This window comes from Narcine bancroftii, chromosome 11 (assembly GCF_036971445.1).
Source record: "Narcine bancroftii isolate sNarBan1 chromosome 11, sNarBan1.hap1, whole genome shotgun sequence".
Taxonomy (NCBI): domain Eukaryota; kingdom Metazoa; phylum Chordata; class Chondrichthyes; order Torpediniformes; family Narcinidae; genus Narcine; species Narcine bancroftii.
The window spans coordinates 37,627,907-37,641,288 of record NC_091479.1 but is presented as its reverse complement, the minus strand read 5'-3'; the positions used below and the strand labels follow the sequence as shown (position 1 = coordinate 37,641,288).

Here is a 13,382-nt window from a genome sequence, read left to right as displayed (position 1 = left end):
AAAGTATTTGATTGTTTAAAAAACTAAAAATTCATGTGGTTTTTTTTGTAAAGTTTATTCAGTAGATAAGGAATATTTGAAATTTAAATGTGAATGGGATGGATAAGTTTTTTTTAAATATTTTTTCTTTAACTTTAAGGTGAAAGGAGTGGTAATTCTGGTGTATATTATTTTGCTATTTTAGTTATAGAACAAAGGGAATAATGGTGAAAGTTATAAATTGAATTGTACAATTCTTAATGAGGCTTGAATTTTGTTTTTGGCTTATGCTCCATTTGTTGAAGATATAGATTTCGTTGCAGATGTATTTTTATATTTGGATATCTGAATTTTAACGTAATGATTGGGGATATTTAAATGTGGTTTTGGAGCTTTTATTGGGTAATTATTCAAGGTTAAAAGGGAAAAATGGTGGAAGAGTACCAAATTTGAATTGTACAATGTTTAATGAGGTTGGAATTTTGTTTTAAGATGGCAGTTTATGTGACTAATATGATGATAGATGTGAAGTTAGTTGATATTTGGTGAAGGTTTATCTCTATTGAGAAAGTTTTATTTTTCATCTTTTTTTTTCTCATGCTACAATTTTTTTTAAAGAATTGATTATTGTTTCAGAATTTTTGATAGACAATGTTACTGATTTTACTAATTTTTTATATTAAGTTTGTTAATTATATGTTTCATCTTAACTCTGTTAAATATATGCATTTAAGTTTGATTTAAATATGTTTTTTAAGTCTGATATCTTAGTATTAATTACTTTTCTTTTTGTTAGTATTTTAATTGGTTATGTTTTTGTTTTTTTTGTAAGTGGGTTTTTTTCTCACATATATTATTAACTTTATTAATTCTTCACTCTTTATTTTGGGGGGGAAGTGGGGGTTGGACTAATTTGAGTTGGGTTATTAATGTGTAATAATTATTGGGGAGGGTATAGTTTATTTAGATTACTGATACTGTATTGTAATTTTATTATTTAGTTCTTAATTTTTAAATGTAATTCTATATGTTATTCATGTTATAAAATTTTAAATAAAGTTTAAAAACAAAAAAATGATGTCGGCCACAACCGGTATGAATCGGTGATAAAAATTAATCGTACCAGTGAATTCTTGCAGCCCCTTCATTATGTGGGGTTTGAGGAAGCACTTAACAAACTCTATCTTTTCAAGCAGGGTTTAGTTCCGTGCCTGTTGATTTGACCCCCAAGGAAGTCGAACGTTTCCAACTTGAACTAGCACTTAGCAAGGTTTATATCGTAAGTCCAAATTCCCGCAGCCAGGCGCACAGTCACATTAGATGGTCTCTGTTTAGCTTCATTGCCACCACTTTGACATCTTGCGGTTACTGCCACCCTCTGCTGTTGGAGAATATCCTCCTTGATCTCAGCCCCTCAATGTAACTAAGAACCCCTAAAATGTCCCTAATGTTTTGGCCTTCATCACTACTCCTGGCAAGGCATTCTTGACACCCACAACTCTGGGTAAAAGAAAATACCCCTGATATCTCCCCTAAATCTTCCTCCCTTTGCTTTAGACAGATGTCTTCTAGTGTTTGCTACTCCCATCTGGGTTTCAGGCAAACTGAAGGGCATCTTTCACCGAGTTTCTGGTTTTCCAGCAGTTCTGGATGTCTATCTCTGGATGCTCTGCTCCGTGGACCACCCCGCAGTATCCCATCTAGTCCTGGAGTCTCTGTGTCAGCAATGCTCTGCTGACCACTGCCTGATGGCTTTGTGGTCAAATGTGTTTGTCTATGAAACCGTTCCCAGGAAGGTAAAGGGGCAAAGTCCTGCTGACTGGAACATTGTGCAGCACCAGGGCCAGGCCAATCTTTCGCAACACCTGAGCCAGGTAGAACCTCAGCACAGAGCAGAATTTGGTGCCCTTGCACTTTGGTTACAAGCACAGCCACACACAATTATGGTCATGCTGGTTACACCCTTGTCCCCATTGATTGATGATGTACACGGTCCTTCTCCAGACTCTATTCATTTTGGACCCCCACATGAATTGAAATTTGTTTTGGGAATTGACAGGGTGGTGGTGTGGGGATGGGCCAAACATGGCCCACGTGCAGCAGGACCGAAAGTTCCTTGCACATTGCACCTGATAATCAGGTTTTACCCGAATGACAGAGATGGGTATCTGTGTGGTTCTCCCTGTCTCCTGGACCTGGGGGTCTTTGTACTGCTCCCCATCTCCTTAAGTTGGTGCTTTGTTCTCCACCACCCCCACAAGAAATCCAAGACCCCTGGATGGAGGGCAGAGGCGCAGAGAGATCAGTGAGAACATGGGTAGTTTCAACAGGGTGGGGTCCATCCAGGTGCCTGATAACAGGAGGAACCAAGTGGGAAGGAGGATGCAGGGCATTCGATAGCAGGACATTGCAAGAGAGTGGATTCCTCGAACTCTTCAGGGGAGAAGGCGCTGGTCGATCCATCGGTTTAGGTGGGGCAGGGTATAGACATGGCAGCTGACTGGAATTGTCAGCGGGTTACTGAGACCTGGGAAAGGAGGGGAAGGAGGGTGCAGTAGTGTTCTGAGAGTGCTGAGGGAGAGGCAACATGGTTGCCACCTCAAGGCAACGGTCCCCTGATTGATTGCAGGGATGGGCTCTGTAAATAGACTCATAGATATCCAGCACAGAGCATCTTTGTCGCCCTGCCATCAGGAAGGAGATATGGAGGAATAAAAGCAGAGCAGCCAGGGAGGGAAATAGCATCTTCCCACAGGCCATGAGATTAACAAGGCAACATGAGCTGGATGGGAGCTAAGAATGAAAAGGGTGAGAGGAATATGGACTGATTACAACAGCTCAGCTAGCAGGAGAGAGGGGCTGAAGGGCCTGTTTATGTTTTCTCTATCTGGACCAGCTTTTGAGTTCAAGCTTTAAAAAACCCAATCATTTTTAAATTTAATATCAATGGTACAGAATGAATCAAGAGACAAGATGTCTGTCCAGCAGCAAGCGTCGAAGGCACTTCCTGAAACGGAGGCTCTGAAACCACAGGGAGGTTCTGGACGGAAAGAGGCCCAGCTTCTTCTGGAAGGAGGAGAGGAGAGGCAGGGGAAATGCGGGGGAAGGGAAGGGGAGGGGAGGGGCTAGGGATGCCGTCCACCGTTCACCTCCCCTTTCCTCTACACCGTTCCCCTCCCCTTTCCACTGCCCGTTCCCCTCCCACATCCCCTCCCCCTTCCAGTCCCCAGTTCCCGTCCCCCGCTCGCCTCCCCCATTCCCCTCCCCCTTCCCTTCCTCCGACTCCTAACCCTAACCCCTAACAAAATCCTAAACCTAACCTTAACACTACCGATACCCCCTACCACCACTCCACGTCCCCTAACTCTACCCCCACCCCATCCACTAACCCTAACTTTATTCCTACGCCTATGCCACCCCATAACCCCAACCCTAATGCTACCCACCATCCCCTAACCCCAAACCTCACTCCTCCTCTACCCCCCTGCTCCTACCCCCTTCCCCTATACCTAACACAAGCCCACTTCCCCGAACTATAGACCTAACCATAAACCAAGATATAGCCCTACCCCATGTCTCCTAACACTAACCCTAACTCTACCCAACTTCCCCAACCATAAACTAAACCCTATCCCTATCCCTTACAACCTACCTCCTTCCCCTAACCCTACCTCCTACCCCTTCCCCATACCCGCACCCCCTACAACTATCCCCTTCCCCTAACCATACCTCCTACACCTTCCCCATACCCACACCCCCTACAACTACCCCCTACCCTATCCCTTACAACCTACCCCCTTCCCCTAACCCTACCCCTTCCCCATACCCGCACCCCCTACCACTATCCCTACCCTATCCCTTACAACCTACCCACTTCCCCTAACCCTACCTCCTACCCCTTCCCCATCCCCGCACCCCCTACCACTACCCCCTACCCTACCCCTTACCACAACCCCTACCCTTACTCCCTTCCACTACCCCCTTTCTCCTACCCCCTTCCCCTCCCCCTCCTTCCCCTAGGTTAGGGGTAGGAAGGGGAAAGGGAAGGGGGAGGGGAAGGGGAGGAGGAGAAAGGGAGGGGAAGGGGGAGGGTTAGGGGAGGGGATGGGGGAGGGGAAGGGGAGGGGGAAAGGGGAAGGGAAGGGCGGAGGGGAAGAGGGAGGTGAAGAGTGGAGGGCTGGGGTTAGGGCATAGGTGTGAGGGCAGGGGAAGGGGAAGATGAGCGGGAGGGGGTTGGGATGGAGGAGGGGTAGAGGAGAAGAGGGGAAGTGGGTGAAGGGACATGGAAGAGGCAGGGAATGGGGTTGGCAGGGCCAGAGGGATACGACGGGGAGGGGTTCAGGCCATCATGATGTTGTCCGTCCTCTGTTCAGCTGGGATGCGAGGTTCTTCTGGACTCGTGTCTTGTCTCTGAGATCGCTCCTTCTCCTGGGAAGAGAAATACGAGTGATAGAGATACTGTCTCTGAGGCCTGAACTCAATAACTTTGGAGGGTCCCAACACTTCCCCCATCATCCCCCCTACCCCTGAACCCTCCCCTCCCTCACACCAGTACTCTCCATTTTTCTTGAATTCCTGTCCATATTAAAATCCTTTTCATGCCTTTTTTTGACAAGCCTCCGCTACTACCCCGACAATGCATTCCAGCCACCCACTACATTCTGTGTGAATAAAATGTACCCCTCACGTCTTGCCTAAATTTCCCTCAGCTCACCTTAATTAGACGTCCTCTGGTATTCTCGCCCCAGGAATGCACACAATATTCCAAGTGTGGTCTGACGAGAATTTTATACATCTGCAACGATACCTCTCGGTTTTTGAACTCAATCCCCTGACTCCTGAAGGCCAGCACACAATACACCATCTTAAACTCCCTCTCAATTTGCACAGCAACCTTGAGTGATATATGGAGCAGGATCTAAATATTTCTCTGTCCTGCACACTGTTCATAATCCTGCCATTAACCAAGTGCTCTGCCCACACATTCTTGTAATCCGCATTCAATGAAGATATTGGTCTATATGAAGCTACTTTTAATGGGGCTCCAACCTTCTTTGGAATAACTGTTATTCGTGCTCTTGAAAATTACTCTGGAAATAAACCTGGACCAGTTGCTTATTTAAGTACATCTGATTTACAGGATTGAACTCCATCTGTCACTTCTCTGCAAACTGGATGACCTATGACAACCTTCTACACTGTCTACAACATCTCTACCTCTGTGTCATCCCCTGACGTACCCACCCTTCCACTCCCATCATCATTCATAAAAATCACAAAGAGCAGGGGTCCCAGAGCAGATCCCTTTGGAGAGCCACTAGTCATTGTTTCATCTACTACTACCCTCTGTTTTCTGCAGACAAGCCAATTCTGAATCCACACAGCCAAGGCTCCATGGATCCCATGCCTCCCGACATTCTGAATGAGGCCTCCGTGGGGATCTTGTCAAGCACCTTACTAAAATCCTCGTGCAGCACATACAGACCTTGACCTTCATCTATCTCCTTTGACACCTCCTCTAAAAACTCAATTTGACTCGTGAAGCAGGACCTGCTCCTCACAAAACTATCCATGAGTTTCCCCAGCATGTTTGGGCATTGCCCTCGGCCCCAGAATCTGCAGACTTCCTGGCGAGTCCCTCCCTTACCCCTTCCCAGAGCTTCCGCATCCATTAGAACATCAAGCATTGCTGCCCAGTACAGGCCCTTTGGCCCATAAAGGCTGTACTGACCTTTGTAAATGTTCTCCACAACCTTTACCTGTACCACACCCATAGGAACATAGGAAGTGGGAACAGGAATAGGACAAAAATGGCCTATCGAGCCTGCTCCGCCATTCAATACGATCATGGCTGATCTAATTTATGACCAAACTCGACCTACCCTGCCTTCTCGCCATATCCCCAAATTCCTCTATCATGTAAAAATTCTGTTCCCTTACATCCACATGCTCGTCTTAGAGACTTTTATATGTACCTATTCTACCAACCGCTACCACTTTCTCTGGTGACGCATTCAAAGCTCTCACAACTCTCTGCATAAAAAAAATCTCCCCTCACCTGAAGCGGATGCTCTCTGAGATTTGCACCTGACACTTTAGGAAAGGTTTCTGGCTGTTCATTCCATCTAAGGCCCCCACAATCTTATTTAGAATAAGTTATTAAGCTGTGGATGGGGCAAGTTGGGAGAGGAAGGAGGGGAGAGAGCTGGTGGGGGAGGGGTGAGAGCTGGTGGGGAGGGGACAAGGCCGTGTTGTGGAGAGGGATCAGGACCGCGTTGAGGTGGTGAACGGACAGACATGGCTGGATCTACCTGCCGAAATAAAGGAGCAATAAGAAGGCCATCTCGGGATCTACCAGCATCTTCTGGGGCTTGATGTCTCAATGGAAAACCCCCTGAGGATGGAAGTAGGCCATGCTCTGCTACAGCTGGTACATGAACATCTGGCAACACAACGATATAACATGACCCACTCTGCCTCCACACTGGCCGGGTCTATATCCTGAGGGTAAGGGGAGGTGGGTGAAGGGCCCCTCCCTGCCAATCAACATCCATCCTCATCATCCTCTCCACCCCTCTCCCCTCACTACCCTTTCTCTCCTCACCAATACCCATTGAGACCCTCATGCACCCTTCATCGATATCCAGTCCCCAGCGAGACTCAGCCAGTAAACTCCTTCATATCCTCCAACCCCACCATCCAAGCTTGCCCCAGTGGACAACTTGACCACCCAGACCCACAACCACCTTGATGTAGATCATGGGAATGGGCTGCTTGGCCTTGTTGAAGTGCTGGACCATGCAGTGAACCGTCTTGGGAACATAGTCCAGACCCAGATTCAAATAAACCTGCTCTTCCTCTTGGACACAATACAAACATGTCAGCTGGATTTACCCTCCAAAACCCCGTGCCTCTCCCAACAGGAGTGCCAGCCCCTCCTGCTCTCTGTAGGCCTGATGCCCCCACTGCTCAACACAACATGGCATGAATCCAACGGCTCAGCGAGCAGAGCGTCAACAGGCCGTAGTGGACCCGTCCGCTGCCCCATCATTCGGCTTCTGGTGAGACTGCACAAAATGTGCAGCTCTGACCGCCCTCCCTCGTGAGGCAAGGATTCACCGGGGGAGAAAAACCATTGACGTTTCGAGATGAGAAATGTTTGCAGCCGGGTGTTGGCTGGGGTCGAACATGTGGAGGCTGAGTTGTTGGGACGAATCAGAGCAGGCGTTGATTTGGAGGCGCACCAAAAGGTGCCAAAAGTGAGTTATGGGGGAAAGTACATTCGTGAAATGAATTGGGGAAACAGACTGGAGGGGCTGAGTGGCCGAATTTGGCGACCTTGTCTTGTGGTCTTGGCTGCTGCTGTCTGGAGTTGAAATGGCAAGAGGTCATGAGTTAATGGGTGAGGAGCAGGGCAGCCAACGTCAAAGAGTCAGCACTGGTCAGAGGGGCAGGATGGAGGCAAAAGAGAGGCTGCAGCGAGACAGATCGATTGAAGGAATGGGGAAGGTAGCAGCAAATGATATGCATCAGAGTGAGGGTGGGGTGGGTGCAGGTGGATCTTACCTTGACTACAGAGGAGAAGTTGAGAAGAGGGACAATGATGGTGTGATCCAACTTTCGCACGATCTGCAGTTTGCGGTTCTATGGCGAGAGAAGAACATCAGCAAGGCTGGGCGATGGGTCGGGGCCCTGAGGGGCAACTTGTCCAAGTTGAGGGAGGAGGCGGGGAGGAGATTTGTCAAGAGGTCAGAGGTGGGGAACTCCAAGGGAGGCCGAAGTGGGGGACTTTTCGAGAGTCAGTGGGGGGGACTTTTCGTGTCGCTGGAGTGGGGACTCGTCAGGGGGTTCAATGAAGTATCATTTCAGTTTTTATGATTGTTTTCCCAGCTTCTACTAAACAATGAATTTGCAGAAAATCTTTGATATTTGCCAGGTGAGTGTGTGTGTGTGTGTGTGTGTGTGTGTGTGTGTGTGTGTGTGTGTGTGTGTGTGTGTGTGTGTGTGTGTGTGAGTGTGTGTGTGTGTGTGGGGTGGGGGGTTGTGTGTGGGGAGGGGGGCTGCTGTTGTGGGTTTGTGTGACTTTCTCTGTTTCCAAACCCCATGGCTGCTTTGGTCTCTGTCAGATGCTCCTCTTTCCACCCCCCTTCAAAAATGTGTTTGGGGTGTTGTTTGTCAATTGGGTGTAATTGTGTGAAACGGGCTCATGTGTCGCAAGGGCCTGTGAACGTGCTGTAGACCCTAAATTTAAATATCAGGGTTTTTCATTTCCACACAACTGCTCCTCCCCCTCACCTTGAATCTCTTGTCTTGCAAGATCTTCTTGATGGCAATCAGCTCTCCGGAGTCCACCAGCCTTGCCTGGTACACCACACCGAAAGATCCATTGTCGATGATTTTAACATCTGTGCAGGACACCACCTTGGGGACGTTGGGTCCATGACACGGTGTGGCCACCTCTGTTGTGGCCTTATTGCCATGTCCTCTGGGGCAGAAGCAGCAGCATTTACACACCCAGAGGGTACACAACAGGTCATTTATCCCAGCCCAGCCTTGTTGTCCGAGTTAGTCTCTACCCCTCCCTCTACCTCCCTTCCAAGGGTCTCCAAAATGTCAGAATTGATCCTCTGGTGGTTCATTCCAGCCTCTCAGTAGAAATATTGCCACCCCAGGTCCCTCTTTGATCACTCTCCTCAGACTGAGGCCAGTTCCGCAGCCGTTCACCTTATTTACAACCCTCCCTCCATGAGAGGATCGGGTCATCCTTGACCTTCAGCACGTCCCGTGGAGATGAACCACTCTGAACCCTACCACGGGTTTAGCAGAAGCCCTCCACATTCCCAGAAGCTCAGCAACACCATGATCTTCCATGATGCAAGCGAGACCTCGTTGCCTGAGGGAGCAGGTGGTGCGGAGAGAGCCCCACTCTTCACCGCTCAACTCTGCTGGGACCACCGCAGCAGAAACACTTTCTAGCACCTTGATCCAGGTCCACTGGGGAAAGAATCCTATCCCAGTTGGGGGGGTGTGGGGTTGAAGGGATCTTGTAACCACGGGGGGGGGCGTGGCGGGTGGAGGAGCGGTCGTGTCTCTCAGTGGACAGATCCCATTCCAGGTGGAGGGGGAGCTCTGTCTCATTTCTGTTGAAAGGTCTGCCTTCCATCCCCCTCACAACTTCTCTTCTCCCTTAGACACCTCACACTCTCCCCTGCCCCGATTCCTCTACCACACTCTCATCCCCCACCCAACACCACCATGGTTTCCCCAGTCCTTTCCGTCCCCTCGCACCCCATCCCCCCAGCTCAACCCTATGTCCCCTATCTCTGATCCAATCTCCCTTGACATTAGCCTGTGGTGCTACCCCGTTCCTTTGTTCTCCCCTCCACTCCTACAGACCCCATCCCTGTATTCCCTCACATGCCATTGTTCTCCCCTCCCCAGTCCCCTCCAGCTGCCTCATAAAGTGCCCTGCACTCAGGATGGGGAGAGGGGATTAAATGCAGCCTCCATTCTCTCCGCCCACACTGGGTAAAGGATGGTGCCAGAGGAGTCTCTGTCCCAGTAGGGGAGCATGTAACAGGGTCTTTATCTCACCCATGGGTGCAGGGTGCTTCCAAACACAACCCTGTTGATCAGAGGGTCCCTGGGATGAGACAGCGTCCTACTCCGACACGTGGGCCAGAATCCCCTTCCAGGAGAGACATCTTTCTTTTGTTGCTGTGCCATGGCACGACTCAGCTATGGCTGCCCCATGCAGTGACATCATCACCCCCTCTCTGTGACACCCCTAGTGTAATGGGCAGGGACATCCAACCATTTAAATCCTCCTCAATTTCCCCAAGCAAGGGGAGAATAATTCAGCTGGTCTAAATTACTCGTTGTTATTTATTCTAACTCCTAGATATTTGATCCCATTTTGCCGCCACATTTGTTGACTATTTTCTTGACATTGGCTCTAATCCCCCTTCCTAAGTGACATGATTTTGCACATATCCTAAAAGAACTTATACCCAGAGATGTCCCCATAGTCCTCCAGGGTGGAGCACAACTTGGGCAATGAGTGTGTTGGGTCTGTCAGATATATCAGAACAACTTCTGCAAATAAATTGATTTCATGCTCTTCCTGGCCTGTTCTGAAACCTTTAATGCCTGAATCATGGCAAATGGCCTCGGCTAATCGCTCCATGGCCAGTACAAACTCACTCACTGGGAGTGTGGGGGAGGAGTCAGACCTTGATTGGCATGTCTGTTGGCTTCCTCTGTCCCTCTCATCTCGACATCAGTGGCTCAGGTTGGGGGAGTCTGTGCTGTCTCCTGCAGTGCACAGCAACGCTGCTGGACCACCTTTATCTCCTTATTTTCCTGGGCCCTCTGCAAATCTTTCCTTTCTATGATCTCACATTGGTTTCTCAGGAGAAACAATGGCAGCCAAAAGGCACCCTCTGATTCCCCTTAGATTTTGGGAACCCCGACTTCTTGAAGTGGGACCACACGTGGTGACCTATTTTCTCAAGAGGTGGATCCAGGAGCTTGGACCAGTCTACCAGTTTGCCGTGGTCCGCCAGCATGCTTGCCAAGCTCCCGAACCCTGCACTCTCGTCAGTCCACCCGCAGATCTTGTTCTCCCTGCCTGCACTCGATTTCCTGCCCCAATTCCAAAGCATCTCCACTGCAGCTGTGTTCAGTTGGAACTCGAAGGACCCTGCTCACTGCACCAATTATTATGTGTGTGAAACTGATTCGAGGGGTCCCAAGGGTGGCGAATTTGAACACAGTTGTCTTTTATTGACACATGTAGTGAAGTCGCATGAGGAGTAAAAGACACACACAGACACAAACTCGCCGGATTAATCGATACACTTGCAACCACTCGTGGATAGAAGACTTGACAATCAACTTGTCACATATGATACCTTGAACAGGTCATTCATTCACTCATTGATCTTGGATGCCTGTGGGTGGTAGGGGATATGCAGGTGGCCCCAAATACTTGGCATCACCACCCATTGCTGGTCGGACGTTATCCGATAGGGTATTCCACATATGGAGCACGCTAAAATGGTGCTTGGTCGGCCCGCTGGCAGGACATCTGAGTATGTGCTGACCATCGTGAGAACATATCACTTTTTATTTTGGCAGGGGAGAGGCCTGATATGGTCAATTTATCAGACTTGGCCAGCTCCCGAACCCCAGCGAATGCGGCCCTTGGTTTTAATTGCTGACAAATAGGGCATTTGGCCATCACAGTTCTTGCAACATCATGAGACCCCCAGATCCTCTGTCCATCATAGTGCCCCCATATGCCCACATTTATGATGCACCAATGCTGCCAAGGCTCCGGGGTCTCTCTGCTTGGGGAAAAAAGTGGCAGAGCATATTTGAGCAGCTCAGTCCACAGTGGCATCGCGTCAGCTTCAGCGGTTTTCCTGGAGGTGTGTCCATCCACGTGGTGGACCCTGACTATTCTTTTGTTGTTCCACCTCTCAGAAGATCTGCCAGTGCTGTTGTCCTCAGAGCAGGCAGCCATGGATCTGCCTCCCTGTCTCCTGACGCCGACCCATCCACACTGACGTGCTGTTTGGCACAGCCCAGAAATCCTGTGGCACTGATCGGAAAAGAGGCTCCTGGGCCCGCCTGGTTGTCCCTTTTCGTATCAGTGCCACAGCTGCCAGCTTGGACAGTTGGCTCTCCCCTCCACCTCACCCTCTTGTGTCAGTACTTTATCTGTGGTGGGCTGGAGCGCTCCCACCTTACACCACTGTTTTTCGCACCTCCACCAGCCGGAGCCGTCAGTAAACCAAGCTTTTTCTCTGCTGTCCAGCATCGAGGGTGTTGAACGGTTTGCCCCAGGCCATGGTGCCAAGCTCTTCTCGGGGTCATTCAGGTGGGAGGCTGTCACTTTCGGGCAGGACATGATTTGTTCTTGCAAGTGGCTCAGCCCTTCGATCCCGGCCTCTGTGCGGTCTGCCATGTACCACTTCTTCGGTCCGCTGTGAGTGGCATCCGCAGATTTAACCCATCACATGTTGGGGAGGTGTGGCTGGAGTGTGACTGTCTCTGCTGCCATCTGGTTCTCTGTGGTGAGCAGGCGAGCATCTGACACTCAGATGGGGAGTCGCGGGAGGCAGCTTCCAGGAGGGAATTGAACAAGAAGCTGTGTGGGACTCGGCGACCTTGCCTCTTTTGCTTGACGCTCCAGTTGGCCATTGTCTTCATGGCAGAGACAAGTCATTCAAAGTGTCTTCCAGTTTTGAGGGGTTGGGGATACTTGTCGTCAGTGGCAGTGGTGTTCAACAGCGTGTTTTGCCATTAAAGAAGCCATTTGTTGTTCAGGTCATCAATGAAGCGGTGAGTTTTTTTTTCTGGGCAACATTGTACAGTAGATGGAGGGGCAGGGTGAGATGGGGAATATGTTGGCACCAGTAACCCAAAAGACCCACAAACCTTTGTGCCTCAACTTGTTGGTGGGCACCGCAATGAGGATTTTGCTTTGAGCAACCATTGATATTTCAATGCTGCCTGGATTCTCAGGAAAAGGACTGTTGGACTAGGACCCTGGACCTTTTCCAGGTGGTGCCTCCCTGGTGCCAGTATCTGGGGTGTTGCTGCTGGTGTCCAAGACATCCTAAAGTGGGCCAGAGGTTGTGGTACATGGAGATACCAATGACATAGGGAGGAAGAGGGAAGAGTTCCTGAAAAGTGGGTCCAGGGCGTTTGGTGAGAGCTGAAAAGAAATAGCATGAAGGGAGTCATGTTGGGATGACTGTCTGGGCCATGCGACAGTGAGAGCAGGAACAGAATGAGGTGGAGGATAAAGGCGTGGCCTGAAGGTGCGGGTAAAGAGCTCCTTGAGGGCATCCTATTTGCCTTGCTCGGGAGGCTGATGTCGGAAGTCGATGAGCCTTGCTGCCATGTCCTGATGAGCAAGAACATCATGGAGGAGTAATGGATGTCATCAGCGGTGATCTCTTGGAGGTGGAACTGGTCCTTGGCCTGTTTGAACCCCACGTGTGGCTGCGACATCCAGAACGTTGACAGCTTCAACCAAACCATCTGAAGCGCCGCCTGGACCGTGATCTTCACATCCAATTGAAGGGCTGGGTCCTGCTGAGGTCACCACGGTAGCAGGCGCGCTCCCGCGAAGTCTGGAAAGAATGACATGCACCCAAGAAGTGGAAGTGGAAGATAAGTTGCTTGAACAGGCAGCTCCAGCCTCCGGTTGGAAGGCGATCCTCCCGTTGCTCATTGATTCCCAAGATGTGGGTCATCCCCTGGGATGAAGGGCATTGGCCCCAACGGGGTCTGCGCTGTCAGCGTGTTTGTCGGCTCTCTAGTGTAGTGACTCGTGTCTCGGTTAACAGGCCACTCCAACTCGATATGTCAGAAGAATATGGAGCCCATAT

General features: G+C 49.8%; 1 long non-coding RNA gene across 1 annotated transcript; it reads right to left on the bottom strand.

Annotated features, from left to right (window-relative positions):
* Positions 1-3,940: 3,940 nt before the first annotated feature.
* On the bottom strand, positions 3,941-8,540 carry LOC138745256 (uncharacterized). The gene is made up of 3 exons (XR_011346106.1): positions 8,275-8,540; positions 7,546-7,623; positions 3,941-4,407 (listed from the first exon to the last, which is right to left on the bottom strand). It is a non-coding gene; the product is annotated as an uncharacterized lncRNA (long non-coding RNA).
* Between the last annotated feature and the right edge of the window lie 4,842 nt (positions 8,541-13,382).